General features: G+C 39.9%; 1 protein-coding gene across 6 annotated transcripts in view; it reads left to right on the forward strand.

The window, feature by feature from the left end:
- Positions 1 to 15,125, forward strand: part of MAST4 (microtubule associated serine/threonine kinase family member 4) — a 303,567-nt gene that overhangs the window by 111,754 nt on the left and 176,688 nt on the right. The window lies entirely within an intron of this gene.

The raw sequence follows: 15,125 nt of genomic DNA on the forward strand, positions 1-15,125 counted from the left end.
AGATGCTGAAGTTTCTACAGAGGATATTCTGTTTGGTGTATTTTGTCTTTTTTTTTTTTTTTTTTTGATTCCTTGGTTTTATATATACTGTTGTCTTAGTTTCATAGGGATATTTAATAACACTTCTATGACACCTGGATTGCCTCCTCAGCTCCACTGCTGTGTGGATACAATTGTATGAAAGTATCAAAAGATGGGATTTTTTAAAGCATCACTGTCAGAAATAAGAGATCCAATTTAGCAGCACTATACCAAAAGTCTTGTCCTTGTGTGGGTGCTGTAAAAGAAAAAAAATGGTGATCAAATTTCAAGAAAATATTGAAGGAATCAAAACTATAACCTTAAATAAAATAATAAGTGGCCCTTGATTAAGAGAGGAGATCTGTGACATTATTGGTAACAGAAACATACCAGTCAACTTAGGTTTTCCTGAATTTAACTTTAATCTATCTCTAACCTAGTAGTTTTTTAAAACACCTGGCTTGCACAATGCACTGAAGTACATTAATATATTGTGTGGACATAAAATGTCAAGTTACAGTTCTTCTGATAACCCCCTAGAAAGCTATAATTTTGAGCGTGGATATGTTTATGCATGTGTTTTGTCTATTTGAATATTCTTGGTGTTCTCTACAGGAACATGTCTGAAGATACTGTTCAGTTAATACAGGTTCCTGTTCTGTCTAACAATGTAATTTTTTCTTCCTATGTGAAAAGCAAGTGAGATGTGCTATAAAGTGTGTAAAGTGTGTTCTTGCGTTAAGTTATGTTTTGAGTTCTTTTGATGTGAAAAGGTGTTTTATCTCTTTGCTTTAAATGGTGAGATAAGCAGGAGGATGCCATTTTGGTTGCTCTAAAAAAGCCTAGTTATACACAAATTCTGCATGTACAGAATTTGACAGTCACAATTTGTGTGTAGAAGAACCTGAAAATAATACTTGTCCTCTCACATGTTCTGAATACAACAATCATGGATGCAGCTGGAAAATTTAGGTTATGAGTAGAAAATTGATTTTAGGACTCCAGTGCCCCTTGTGAACAGAGTTTCCTAATTTTAAGTCACTTTTTTTTTTTTTTGGTAAAGATTTTAGTAAATGCTTTGAAATACAAGAATGTAAGGAGTATTAGAAATGAAAAATTAGGAAGAGCAAATGTTTCTGACCAGGGTAGAGGCTATATTTTTCTGAACTGCGGTTATTAGTTCATGTGCTCTTTCCTCTTTTGATTCTTCATGAAACAGTAGTGTGTTTGGGTTTAAATGAAAAAGAATATCACAGCTTATTTGGTGTGAGTAGTGATGAAGTACGTTGTGTTATTAGACTGTTTCTGTGACTGACTGATAAATCGCAGACTTCAACATTTAAGCATGAAGCTGAATATCATTTTCTTAATTTGTTACTTTTGTTCTAAATATTTTCTCTTGTCTATAAGCTGCAGGTCACAGTTATTCTTAGGACAGGGTGACCAAAATCTACTGTTTCCTTGGGTTAGTTGTCAACAGAAGATCTAATGTATAGCATACCAAATTTATTGCCAGATAGGGACTGTTACTGTATTTTCATGCCTTGCTTTGCAGTAGTGATAGGAGATTTAACAAAGCCACTTGTATGAGATGCCTGCGAAGACCTCATTGTGTTTCTCCCTGATCTTCTGAAGATAGCAGTTTCTACCTTAGTTTGAGAATTCATTTCCATTTCTGAGATAGCACTTGGTTGATTTTCTTATCTATGTTGTTAGGATCCTGCGTAGATCTTCATCTTTCAGCATAGATTTTTTTGTTGTTGTTTTCTCAGGTCTTTGGATCTTGGTTGATTTTGCTTCCTATTTACTCTGCCAACTTGTTTTTTCTGATATTTGTCTTTTGACTTTCATATATTTTCTTAATACTCACACAAAAACCTTTTCTGATTGAGATTGCATCTTCTCATTTTTGAGCATCTGTGACAAGACTGTGGAACACCTGATCTTGTTGTCTGTCTCATAAGATGTTTTGGGGTTTTAAAATTGAATTTAGACAGAACAACCACTTTTTTGTGCTTGCGTTTTATTTTCTCCCCTTCAGTTACCATGTTTTTATTTGTGTGTGTCTAAAACTGGTTCTTTCTGAAACAGCTTATGCCCTTTACTTTGTTTTAACTGTAAGAATGAAAGATTCCAGTTATGTTTTGCAGTGGTGGTAAAAAACTAGTACTGTGTGTTTTTTTTATAGCCTCTTTCACCCTAAAGACATCTTAAATTACTTCAATAGACTCAACTTCAGAGAGAAATGATATCTGACAAATCAATACTAAGCTCTTCTATTGCCAAACCTAATAAAGCTGGTTAAGTTTATAGGTATGTTAAGTGTATGGTCCTGTCTTCAGGCTTTAAGGAGATGCAAGGTGAAGATTCAGGCACTTCAAAACTGAATGTGTTTCCACAAAATAACTATTCTACAGAAAAGATCATACTTAAAGCACTTGTCTTTCACGTGTATTCTCTCCAGCATCACTGAGGAAATACAGTAATCAGTGACAATCCTATCAGATACTAACTCTTGCCTTTTTCTCTTTCAAAATGGACCAATGTTTTTTGTTCAAATACTGTAATGATCGTCTTTGTGTTCGACAGGATGCAGTTAGGGGGAAAAGGACAGTGTCATAACTTAGCAGTGAGAGAATATCCAGCACACTATTGTGTTAGGCTGCCAAGCAACTTGAGCAAACCCGTTAATTACATGTTTTTATTACACAAAATTTAACAGATATGGCTGTGGTGTAAAAATGTGATATAGAAAGTTACTTCAGAGTAGTATTTTCCTTTGCCAGTAGTTTCTGTTGCTGGACAGGTTAAACAGTACATGATACAATCCAGACCTTTGATTTCTGTTGTCTTTGGGAGATAGCTTTGAGGAGGGCTTTTTTTTTTTTTCTTTTTTTCCCCTTTTTTTCCTTTTTTTCTTTTTTTCTTTTTTTTCTTTTTTATTTTTTTTCTTTTTTTTCCCTGTCTAAAACTGGAGCTACACGTGTACATTGTTTTTTATTGACTTGATTTCTGCTCTTGGATATACAAATTGCCAGGTGTAGCATAATGCAACAGTCTTTGTCAAATAACACATTATTTTTTTCTTTTATAAAAAAATCTATAACTAGATAGAACTATTTTTTACTTGTTACGCTTTGACTGTGCTGTGAGACGACTCTCTTAACAGAAAGAGCTTTCTTAATCATCCTGTAGAGCTTGGCAAGGAGCCTAGTTAAGTAATACATTGAAGATCTAAATTTAAAGCAATGGAGATCAGCAAGAAGTGAACATCTTACTAGTTATTAAAAAAAACAAACCACTCTACCCCTCCCCACCAATAAACCCCAAAGCATTTTGCACTTGATTGAGTCTAAAGCTGAGAGACAGTAACTGTGTGTTAGACTTTAACTTGATCTTGCCTTCACAATTGGCACACTGAATTGTCTACTGACTGAAGATCTTGATCTGTTTTACCAAAATAAGTGATTTGGATTCATAGTACTTTGAATTCAACTGGATTGTTTGTTACCTCTTATGCCAGTCCAAGACTTGCCTACAATTTTGCCTTGTACCATATTGTCAGCAAGGCAAGTTCCAAGCTGCTGAAACTCTGCTTAAGTTGTCTCTCTGGCTCTGCCTAAATGAATCCTTATAGTTTTGTCATCATCTCTGTTGCACTGATGGTGCTGCATGTCATCTCTCTCTCCTCTCTCCCTGCACATCTTAGCTACCTCTTTCTACCTGTGTAGAATCAAATAGTTTTAAATGGGAAAAAGCTTCCTAGTGCCTGTGAACGCAACATTCCTTTCCTCTTTTCTTCTTCATAGTGAAAAACTGATTAACCTATCTGCAGCTGTAACACTGGAAACTTGAAACTAATCTACCTTTTGAGTCTCCCTGATATTTCTGGTTTTGTCTTTTCCAGTGTCTTGTTATCATATTATAAGAGGGACAGCATTTCATTATCTCTTTGGTAAGTTGACGCACAGAGAAATTTGTTCAGTACTGCAAGGCTACTGGTGACCTGGAATTTCCTGGTTGTCTCGCATTACTATGAACTCATAAACTTGGAACACATAATTTTGTTTCCTATCAGGTGTAACATAATACAGAGATGTCAAAGTTTTGTATTGTAATATAGTTCAAGAACTTATGGTAGTAACTATGAAACAGACCTGAACAGACCTTATTTAATCACCAATTGTTTTTGTCGAACATCTGTGTGATAGAGATGCTCTTGATAGGGTTCAGAGGTGTCTTCCACGAGTAACCAGTGCCAGAAAGCTGTGTGTATAAAGAAGTATTATTACTGACTTACTGAATTGTCACATAATTAATGAAATCGTAACTATGTAATACAGTGAATTTAATACAATTTAAGCTTTTAGTGATGTGGAATGACTGGATTCTGTATCCATCCCACAATATTTACTGCCTGCTTTGCTACATCCTGCTGTCAAGCTATCAGAAGTTGAGTGGTATCCTTTGACTATGATGTCTCCTGGGAGGCAACAGGGAGAAAAATCAGACCAAACACATCGCATTCTAAACCAAGATTTTTGTTTCTGGATTTCTTACTTGCTTTATCCCTTTGTTGTCTTTTCTCTGTACTCTTGCAGCTGTGTTTACTAGCTCTTCTGAAAAGATTAGTGATGACAGAGTGGAAATTTAACTTTGTGAAGGACTTTGTCTTTTGATTCTGTGTTATGCTGGAATAAAAGGAAAACATTTATAAATCTTTGGAGCATTTAAAAGTATGCAAAGTTGTGGTTTGATATTTTCTTTCTTCCCTTTTTTCTACTTTGTCTCACCAAAGCTTTGTCTTTTAAAATATTTATGTATTAAAAGAGTCTCATTTAGATAATGTCAAATGGCATTCACAACGATTTTTTAAAAACTATTTCAAGATAAAATAAAATTCACTAATTTCACAACTCATTTTCGTTTTGATAGACTGACATTCTATCAGCATTTTCTTTCAAATATTTCTGAACTGTTAATTTAACATGAACAGTAAAGAACAATAAATCTTTTATCAGAGAGGAAAAAGGGGGAACTCTTTGCATTCAATGCAAGAAGGGGAAAATAAGACCTATGTTGTGACATAATATCAAAAGGAAAAACTTTCACTTAGACTTGATTTTTTGTAAGGGAAAATTGGGTAGTTCTATGTGGCTGCAAATGCTGTTATGATTCCATATCTATCTTTATGAAGTGATAAAGTGTGCTTCTTTTAGGGGAGCACTGTAGCCTCTTGAGTGTCAGTGTGTATACACATTGTGTTGACATTTTGAAGCTGGAAATGAGACTTCTGAGATAGAACCCAGAAGCTCAGATGCTAATGCAACGAGTTGGAAGCTGAGGTTGGCAGCAAGATGAGGGTCCTGTGCCTTGGGACTTGCCAGCCTTTCTCAGCTGGTCTGCCTTCTCTAGGTAGTTTGTCTGACATTGCACACATATTCCACCCTATTCTCCAGCTGACATTTAGTGTACAGTTTTGGTATGTGCTTCAGGATGAAAAATATAGCTTCACTTTTAGCTACAATATCTCTGCAATCTGAATAGAAACAAAATATTAGGAATACAACAATCATGGAGGACAGGCAAGGTACCTGAGGACTGGAGAAAGGCCTATGTCACTCCAGTCTTCAAAAAGGGCAGGAAGGACGATCCAGGAAACTGCAGACTGGTCAGCCTCACCTCCATTCCTGGAAAGGTGATGGAACAACTCATCCTGAATGATATCACTGAACATATGAAGGAAAAGGTGGTTATCTGGGGGAGTCAACATGGCTTCATGAAGGGGAAATCCTGTTTCACCAACCTGATAGTCTTCCATGAGTGCGTAACTGGCTGGCTAGATGAGGGGAGAGTGGCAGAAGTCATCTACCTTGACTTCAGCAAGGCTTTTGATGCTGTCTCCCACAACATTCTCATCAGAAAGCTCAGGCAGTGTGGCTTTAATGAGTGGACAGTGAGGTAGATCGAGAGCTGGCTGAATAACAGAGCCCAGAGGGTGGTGATCAATGGCACAGAATTGAGTTGGAGGCCTGTGGCCAGTGGAGTTCCACAGGGATGGGTTCTGTGGCCAGTCTTGTTCAACATCTTGATCAGCAACCTGGATTAGGGGACAGGCTGATGGACAGATTTGGCTGATGACACCTAAACTGGGAGGACTGGCTGATTCCCCAGAAGACTGTGCTGCTATTCAGTGGGATCTTGACCGGCTTGAGAGTTGGGCAGAGGGGAACTTCATGAGGTTTAACAAGGACAAGTGCAGAGTCCTGCACCTGGGGAGGAACAACTCCATGCACCAGTGCAGGCTGGGGGTTCCCAGCTGTGTGGAGAGAAGGCCAGTGGCATCCTGGGATGCATCAAGAAGAGTGTAGCCAGCAGGTCGAGAAAGGTTCTGTTCCCCCTCTCCTCTGCCCTGGTGAGGCCTCATCTGGAGTCCTGTGTCCCGTTCTGGGCTCCTCATCTCAAGAGGGACAGAATCCAGCACAAGGGCCACCAAAGTGATCAGGGGACTGGAGCATCTTTCATATGAGAAAAGGCTGTGGGAACTGGGGCTATTTAGTCTAGAAAAGAGGAGACTGAGAGGTGATCTTATTAATATTTACAAATATCTGAATGGTGGGTGTCAGGAGGTTGGGACATCCCTTTTTTCTATAGTAGCTAGCAACAGGACAAGGTGTAATGGGATGAAGCTGGAACACAAAGAGTTCCACTTAAACATAAGAAAAAACTATTTAACTGTTCAGATGAGGGAGCAGTGGCACAGGCTGCCCAGGGAGGGTGTGGAGGCTCCTTCCTTGGAGTTCTTTCAAGACCTGCCTGGACATGTTCCTATGTGACCTGATCTAGGTGAACCTGCTTCTGCAGTGGGGTTGGACTAGATGATCTCTAAAGGTCCCTTCCACCCCTACGATTCTATGATTCTATGAATACCTCTCACATATGATTTTAAATCTAATATAGCAGAATCAGTAGATAACAGTGCAGTTCCTAAGAGATGCTTCAGAATAAATGGTGGAGGTAGTAAGTGGTGGCTTCCATAATTTTGAAATTTAGACATTCTTATTTGATTTCTCAAATTTACATTTGTGCACATAGTAAAGCTTTCCAGAGTTTAACATTCTGCCTTTTACTGACAAAAGAATTTGAAGTTGCAGTAAGTTGTAGTGTACTGGATAAGGATTTTCCCAATTTACTGCTTTCCAGGTTTGCAATCTTTCTTAGTACCCTTTTGCATATAACTTGCTGGAGCTTACTGTTGTGTAAATTGTGAAAAATGGAAATGTATTTAATGATACAGATTTTTTAAAACTTCAGTTTTACAATTACATATTTGTTTACAAATTCTTTATATCTGTTATAAAATAGAACAGTTTTGCTACACAGCATGATTTTTCTGAAAGAGGAATGATACATTATACTTCATTAAACTTATGTAAAGCTTCATTGAGTGCTGGTATTAGCCACAGCCTTATATCCATTTGTAAATGCAGTGAAATTCTGATAGTTGTTGTATATCTCATCTTTCAACTGTTCTACTTGCTTTGCTCCTACAAGGTGATTTAATAATGTTTCACTTGATTGTCTTACATTGCTCTTGAGTATCAAGACATTGGATGTGAATAATGCCTTTGTATATCATGAAACATAAAGTCTTACAGGTTGGAAAAGACTCTTGAGTCCAGCCATAAACCTAACACTGCCACATCTGCCACTAAACCATATTTCTAAGCACCACCTATACTCTCCACATCAAGGCCAAGTTTGATGGGGCTTTGCGCAACCTGGTCTAGTGGAAGGTATCCTTGCCCATGGCAGGGGATTTGGAACATGGTGGTCTTTAAAGGTCCCTTCCAACCCCAGCTATTCCATGATTTTATGAACACCCTGTCATGGTTTAACCCCAGCCATCAGCTAGGCACCACACCCATGGTCTTTCACTTCTCTGTCAGTGGGATGGAGGAGCAATTCAGAATTATTCAAGTGAGACAGCTTCTGGGTTGAGATAAAGACACTTTGAACAGGCAAAGCCAAAGTTGTGTGTGCAAGCAAGCCAGCCAAGAATTTCATTCCCCACTTCCCAGCATCAGGCAGGTGTTCAGCTGTCTTCAGTACAGCAGTCTTTCATGCCTAATGGTTACCTGGGGAGACAAATGCCATTACTCTGAACACCCTGCCCCTCCTTCTTCCTCCATCTCTCTAGTCTGAGCATACTGTCATACTGACAGGGATATACCTGTGGTCGGTTGGGTCAGCTGTCCTGGCTGTGTCCCCTCCCAACTCCTTGTGCACCCCCAGCCTGCTTATAGGCGTGTGGGGTGAGAAACAGAAAAAGCCTTGATGCTGTTTAAGGACTACTAACCAGTAATGAGAACATCCCTGTTTTAGTGATGCTGTATTCAGCACAAATCTACCACCTAGCCCTGTACTAAATACTGTGAAGAAAATTAACTCTCTCCCAGCCAACCCCAGCATGTTCTCCGCTCGTTATTTCATACCGTATTTCATTCCGGCCATTTATGTCATGCTCAAGTACCAGGCTAGCCGATACAAGCTCATAAACCACCTTCTCCCCCCTTTCCTGATGTAATACACAGATAGTAATTCCCTTAGTCTGTGGACCACACCTGTAAATTGTCCATAAAATGCCCACAAACATACCTAAAATATCCATCGAGTTCATTTAGTCCATGACTTTGGAATCCATCTGTTATGGAGGAGGTCAGAACAGGAGAGATGGTGTGTTGCATGAAGTGACCGGGCACCAAATCTAGCACAGGTTGGTTTGCTGCTGTACTTTAACTGCTTTTTTGCAAGACTTGTCCTTCACTGGTTTGATTGCTCCCTGCTATAGTAGTTCCCACAGCAGTGACTGCAGTCATGGATTACGTAAATTTAAAGATATATCCATTACAATCTGCACCCTGGTTACTTTGGGTTGAGTTACAGGATTTAACATTGCAATAAACACTTGCCCTTTCTTCAGCTTGGACCTATACATAGACTGCAGCCTCTTACGGGTGCACCTGCCCCAAGTGGAGCCTTATCTATGAGCTACAGTCTCTTTAGAGGTGTACCTGCTGTGACATGGATTTATCCACAGCTTTGAGGTGCATCTGTTGTGTGACCTTATCCATGAGCTACAATGCCTTTAGACATATGCCTGTGGCAGTGTTGGCATAACCATGATGACAAACGCTTTGAGCTGTACCTGATCAGGATGTGGGCTTATTCATGGCCACAGATGCTTCAGGGTGCTCTGCACCTATGTGGACTCATCCACAGGTCACAGTCTCTTTGACTATAGCATATGTAGGATTTGCACCCTGTCTAATACAGCGGCACATGAACAGCAGTGTTACAAAGCCAAGATGCTTGTTGGCTACCTGGGCACACTGCTGACTCATGTTCAGATGGCTGTTGTCCAACAACCCCAGGTGCTTTTCCTCCAGGCAGCTTTCCAGCTCGTCTACCCCAAGCCTGTAGCATTGCCTGGGATTGTTGTGGCCCAGGTGCAGGACCCAGCACTTGGCTTTATTGAACCTCATACAGTTGGCCTCAGCCTGTCAATCCAGCTGGTCCAGGTCCTCCGTAAAGCCTTCCTCAAGCAGATCAGCACTCCCATCCAGCCTGATATCCTCTGCAAACTTACTTACAAGGGGATAGATGGCACATTTGATCCCCACATCCAGATAATTGATAAAAATGTTAAAGTAAACAGGCCTCAGCACTGAACCCTGGGGAACACCACTGGTGACTGGCCACTGACTGGATTTAACTCCGTTGCCCACCACTCTCTGGGCCCAGACATCCAGCCAGTTTCCCATCCAATGCAGAGTAGGCCCATCCAAGCAAGCCATGAGCAGCCAGTTTCTCCAGGGTGATACTGTGGGAAACAGTGTTGAAGGCTCTACTAAAGTCTAGGAAGAGAACACAACCTTTCCCTTATTCATTAAGCAGGTCAGCTTGGTGAGTCAGGCCTTGCCTTTCATAAACCTATACTGACTGGATTTGATCACTTGATTGTCCCCTATGTGCCTCATGATGGCATTGAAAATGATCTGCTCCTTAACTTTCCCTGGCACTAAGGTCAGGTTGACAGACCTGTAGTTAGCCAAATCCTCCTTTCAGCCCTTCTTGTAGATACAACGTCTGCTACAAGGAAGTACCTAAATACGCTGATAAAAGGGTCTGTTTCCACTGTGACAAAAAGAAACTATATAATGTGTTCAACACCTAAGACTCCTTATATCTGGGTTTGGGTTTTTTTTTGTTTGTTTGTTGTTTTTTTAATTATTTGTTTGTTTGTTTGGCTTTCTTTTTGGTTTTTTTTTGAGGTATTTTCCACAGGTTGTTTTATGTACGGCTCACCTGTTAAACTAAGTTTCTGGCTCCTTCTCCTTCCTGGCTCGATTTCTCCATACCACCTACATAAAATATCGTACCATAGATGAGAATTATTTAGGGTCCCTGTGTTTCTCCTTCAGCTGTCCACCTTGATGTGACTCATGTTGCCTTTTGCAAGGAGTTAGTTTTCTGACTATTATTTTAATATGTCAGCTAGTAATTTCAATTGATGTATTCCTCTAGAAAGGACATTCACCTAGGAAGGGTATCATGGATCCACTCAATATGCTTACTGGTAGTAAATGAAGTTTCTCTGAATGCATAGCGTTTTTGGTGTGTAGATACTTCTTTTCCTTTTTTTTTTCCCTCTTGAAATGATAGATAGCTCTGCCCTGCTACCAGTCTTTTCTTTTTCTGTGGTTTGTTGGCCCTTATTAGACAGTCTTGTCTGGAACAGTCCACATTGTTGATGCTTGCAGAAATTTGTTGGTTTTTTTTTTTATCAGTTGGAATGTCATACTAAACAGCGTAAGTTTATCACAGAATCATTATGGTTGGAAAAAGACCTTTAATGTCATTGAGTCCAACCACTCACGTCACACTGCCAGGCCTGTCACTAAACTAAACCGTATCCCTCAGCATCTCATGTATGCATCTTTTGAGTATCTCTGGTGTTGGTTACTCCACCACCTCCTTGGGCAGGCTGTTCCAATGCTTCATAATCCTCTCAGTGAAAAAGTTCTTCCCAATGTCTAACCTAATCCTCCTCTGGCACAGCTTTAACCCATTTCCTTATGCCCTGTATAATGAAAAGGCTGTATGCATACAGTCTAATGTCTCTGCATATTTCAAATGTTCCATGTTTAATTCTTCCATAGTGAAAGAATGGGTTCCTCTTTGCTCCCATCTTTGTTCATATCTCCAATTCTAGTTATGTTTTTTGCATGCACTGCCCCAGCAGTTTTTGCTAACCTCTTGCTAATCTCAGTTGCACCTTCAAGATAGCTCTTGTCATATGTTAACATGTTCTGATAATAAGCTTTCATCCCTGCTTGGATTCGCCTGCGAGGCTTTTCTGGTGGTTCTATCATAAAGAACTTTAGCAGCAGAATGGCATACAGAATTTCCAGTCTAGTATTCTCTTTGGTGATCTGTTTCACAGCAGCCCAGGACACCAGACTGGCTATGACTCTCCTGCGTCCAAGCAGCTGTGTTTAACCTGGGTTGTTTTAGTGTTGAGCTTTACAGAATAGATCTACACACAGTTGTACAGGTATGGTAAAGAGAGTAGTGAACTCCAGCTTCAGGTTAGGAATGAGCTGGTGAGAGAGCTGAGGATAGGAGCTACTGAATCTGGATACTGGTGAAGTCTTCATGGTGGGAAGCCATGACATGACTCACATCCAGGTTTTTAATCTTGTCCAAGCAAGGAGGTAAAGCTTCTGGTACCAGATGACTAGCAGTGCAAAAGTGGGTGGAATGTATTTGTAATTAAAAATAGAATTGAAATATCTTTTGTTGTTCACACAGGGGATAATGAATCTGGTAGCTGTCTTGAGTTTTACTGCCTGTTATTATGAAAACTGCTATGGATTCTCTGCAATTCAGTATGGTATCGTGTATCTGCTGGGTTAATCCTGCCAAAAGACAATGGTTGGACTCGATCTTAAAGATCTTCTCCAACCGAAATAATTCTGTCATTCTGTGATAAGACAGTATTGCATTGTCTACTCAACTGATTATTTTGTGCTAAGAAAATGAACTGTTAATGTGTTATGATTTAGAACATTGTACTGGTGTACCAACATGGGTAGTGTCATTTGAGGTACAGACCACATAAGTTTTTTAATAGTCTGAAGACTCTTTTCTTTGTCATAGGAAATAACCATAGGAATAACCATATCAATGTAGGTGTACTTTTATGCTTCTGAAATGGTATCTGCACCATATTGGGATTTTTCCAAGTGTGAACAGCATTTATCACACTTCTTTTAGCTGCTCCTCAAATACATTCTAAAGGGATGACAGGAAGTAAAAAACAAATTGACAATAACAGAGAAGAATTCCCAGCTTCTCAGTTTGTTACAGCATCTCAAGCTACATGGGTTAATAACCTTAATAAGTGAGAAGATAGGGCCTCTGAAGATCAGCACCCTTACTAGGTAATGTCAATATGGAGTTAACCTTACCATTAGTTTCAAGCTGTAATACAAAGGAGACCCTTTTCAAGCATCCATTTTTAGTTATGTTGGAGTTTATGTTAAATGATAGTGGGAATGGCAATGAGAAATATAAAAACAAATTATTAAAGGTTTCAAAAGTATCTCAGAAGGAAAAGTTATAAAGTCACCTAGCCATAGTACTTTCTGCTAATTTTGGCCAGTTACAGCAGTAATTTGATGGGGCATTATCAAAAGATATTACAATCAGCAGAAAAGCCTTCTGTAATTGTGACCACATGTGTATGCAAGTGTTAGATAACTGTTTTTTTTTTTAATGCTGATTCTATTAATTAACATTAGTTTGCCCTTCTCTTGTTATATTTTATTTGGTGAATATGATGCAGTCTTCCCAAGGTGGCTATAATCGTTGATTGTTTCCACCAGATCTTTTTGAGTAACAGAGCTGGGTCTGCATGATGTCATCCTGAGAGTGGAAGCCTTTTTGTTAAGGAGGGGGGAAGAGTACTTTTGGAAAAGTTCTATCTTAAGATCTTGAACAGTATTTGCCAAATTGAGTAAAATTGTATTTTCAGATAAAAACCTTGTGGGTATAATACCAGAATTACGAGCAAGTCTGTTTAACTGTGTGGACAGTATTCTCATTTTTTTTAGAAAAGTCTCCTAGAAAGAATTGTGTACTGGTTCTGAAAGTGAGAAAGAATGGGAAACAGTCTCATGAATTTTCATCCTCTGCCTGCTGTGGTTTGGAGCAGGCTCTTGAGCTGTCTCCCCATCACACACATACCAGAAACAGACTACAGAGTTCATGCGTGCTGTAGCAATGAAGGGCTGTACAAACTGGAAAGTTTGTGGAGAGACTGAGACAGAGTATTTGAAGAATCTTGAGGAAGAAACTAAATGTTAGTTTGGTTTTTTTTTGTTTTTTTTTTTTCTGGATACTCAGCAGATAGAGAATTCTGAACCAGTATCTCTCATATTCTGGAAAAATGGTAACTGTTGTGCTTTGTGGGAAAAAGACAGCATTGGGTAAATACCTTTTTATCTTCTGTTTCTGATTTCAATAACAGTGTTCATATTCCATAGAAATAAAAACTTTGGTTTCCTCTGTACATAAGATGTAGTGAAGAGAGCACAAAGCCAAAAAGAGAACTCTCCAGGTTAGTTCAAGTGTTCTGATCAGAATCAACACAGTACTTTAAAGCTAGCTTAAAAGGGAAGACTAGGGAGAATGTGAGCCCACTGCTGAGAGAGGAGAATACAGAGAAGGTAGAGCTACTGAACACTTTCTTTGCTTCAGTCTTTACTACCAAGGCAGACCCTTGGGAAGCCCAGTCCCTGGGAGACAGTGAGCTAATCTGGAGAATGGTACTCACAAGTACTGAGGGAGCTGTCTGATGTTTTTGCTAAGCCACTCTCCATCATCTTGGGACAATCGTGGAGCACAAGTGAAGTGCCTGAGGACGAGAGAAAGGCCAATGTCACTCCAGTCTTCAAAAAAGGCAAGAAGGACGAGCCAGGAAACTACAGGCTGGTCAGCCTCACCCACGTCCCTGGAAGAGTGATGGAACAACATCCTGGATACCATCTCGGAACACATGAAGGTGGTTATCAGGCTGAGTCAACATGAATTCACCAAGGGGAAGACCTGCTTGACCAACCTGATAGCCTTCTATGATGGCATGACTGGAGGCCTGTGGCCTGTGGATTTCCACACGAATTGGTTCTAGGGCCAGTCTTGTTCAACATCTTCATCAACGACCTGGATGAAGGGACAGAGTGTACCCTCAGCAAATTCTCTGATGATGCCAAACTGGGAGGACTGGCTGATACCCCAGAAGGCTGTTCTGCCATTCAGTGGGATCTCGACCAGCTTGAGAGTTGGGCAGAGAGGAACCTCATGAGGTTCAACAAGGACAAGAGTCTTGTATCTGGGAAGGAACAACCCCATGCACCAGTACAGGCTGAGGACTCACCTGTTGAAGAACAGCTCTGCAGAGAGAGACCTGGGAAGTTCTGATGTACAGCAGACTACGCACAAGTCAGCAATGTGCCCTTGTGGCCAAGAAAGCCAATGGCATCCTGGGGTTCATGAAGAGTGTGGCCAGCAGGTCAAGGGAAGTTCTCCTCACCTGCATAAGTGAGGCCTCATCTGGAGTCCTGTGTCCAGTTCTTGGCTCCTCAGCTCAAGTGAGACAGAGAACTGAAGAGGGACAGCATCTCCAATAATCTGATCTGCTGGCAGATCTGAGGGGCAGGAAGAGCAGGAAAAGAAACAGTAATCTATAGTCTTCTTCCCTTGCATTGTAGGAAAATAAGACACAAATACTAAGTTTTTCTTTTATAAAATTTCATATTATACAATGTAGTTTTCAAAATATGTATTTTTGTTTAAACTTTTAATTTGTTTCTAGCTTCAGCTTTTTTTTTCTGATGCTTAGACAGTTTAAGTACATGGACACAATTTTGTTTTTCTTGAAAGGCAAGCATCTCCGACTGTGTAGGAAATGGTTAGGGACAGAGTGGTCACTATTCTAGAGGCTCTTTGATACAGTTTAATCAGTGAGAAGGAACTACAAG

This window comes from Colius striatus, chromosome Z (genome assembly GCF_028858725.1).
Source record: "Colius striatus isolate bColStr4 chromosome Z, bColStr4.1.hap1, whole genome shotgun sequence".
Lineage (NCBI taxonomy): Eukaryota > Metazoa > Chordata > Aves > Coliiformes > Coliidae > Colius > Colius striatus.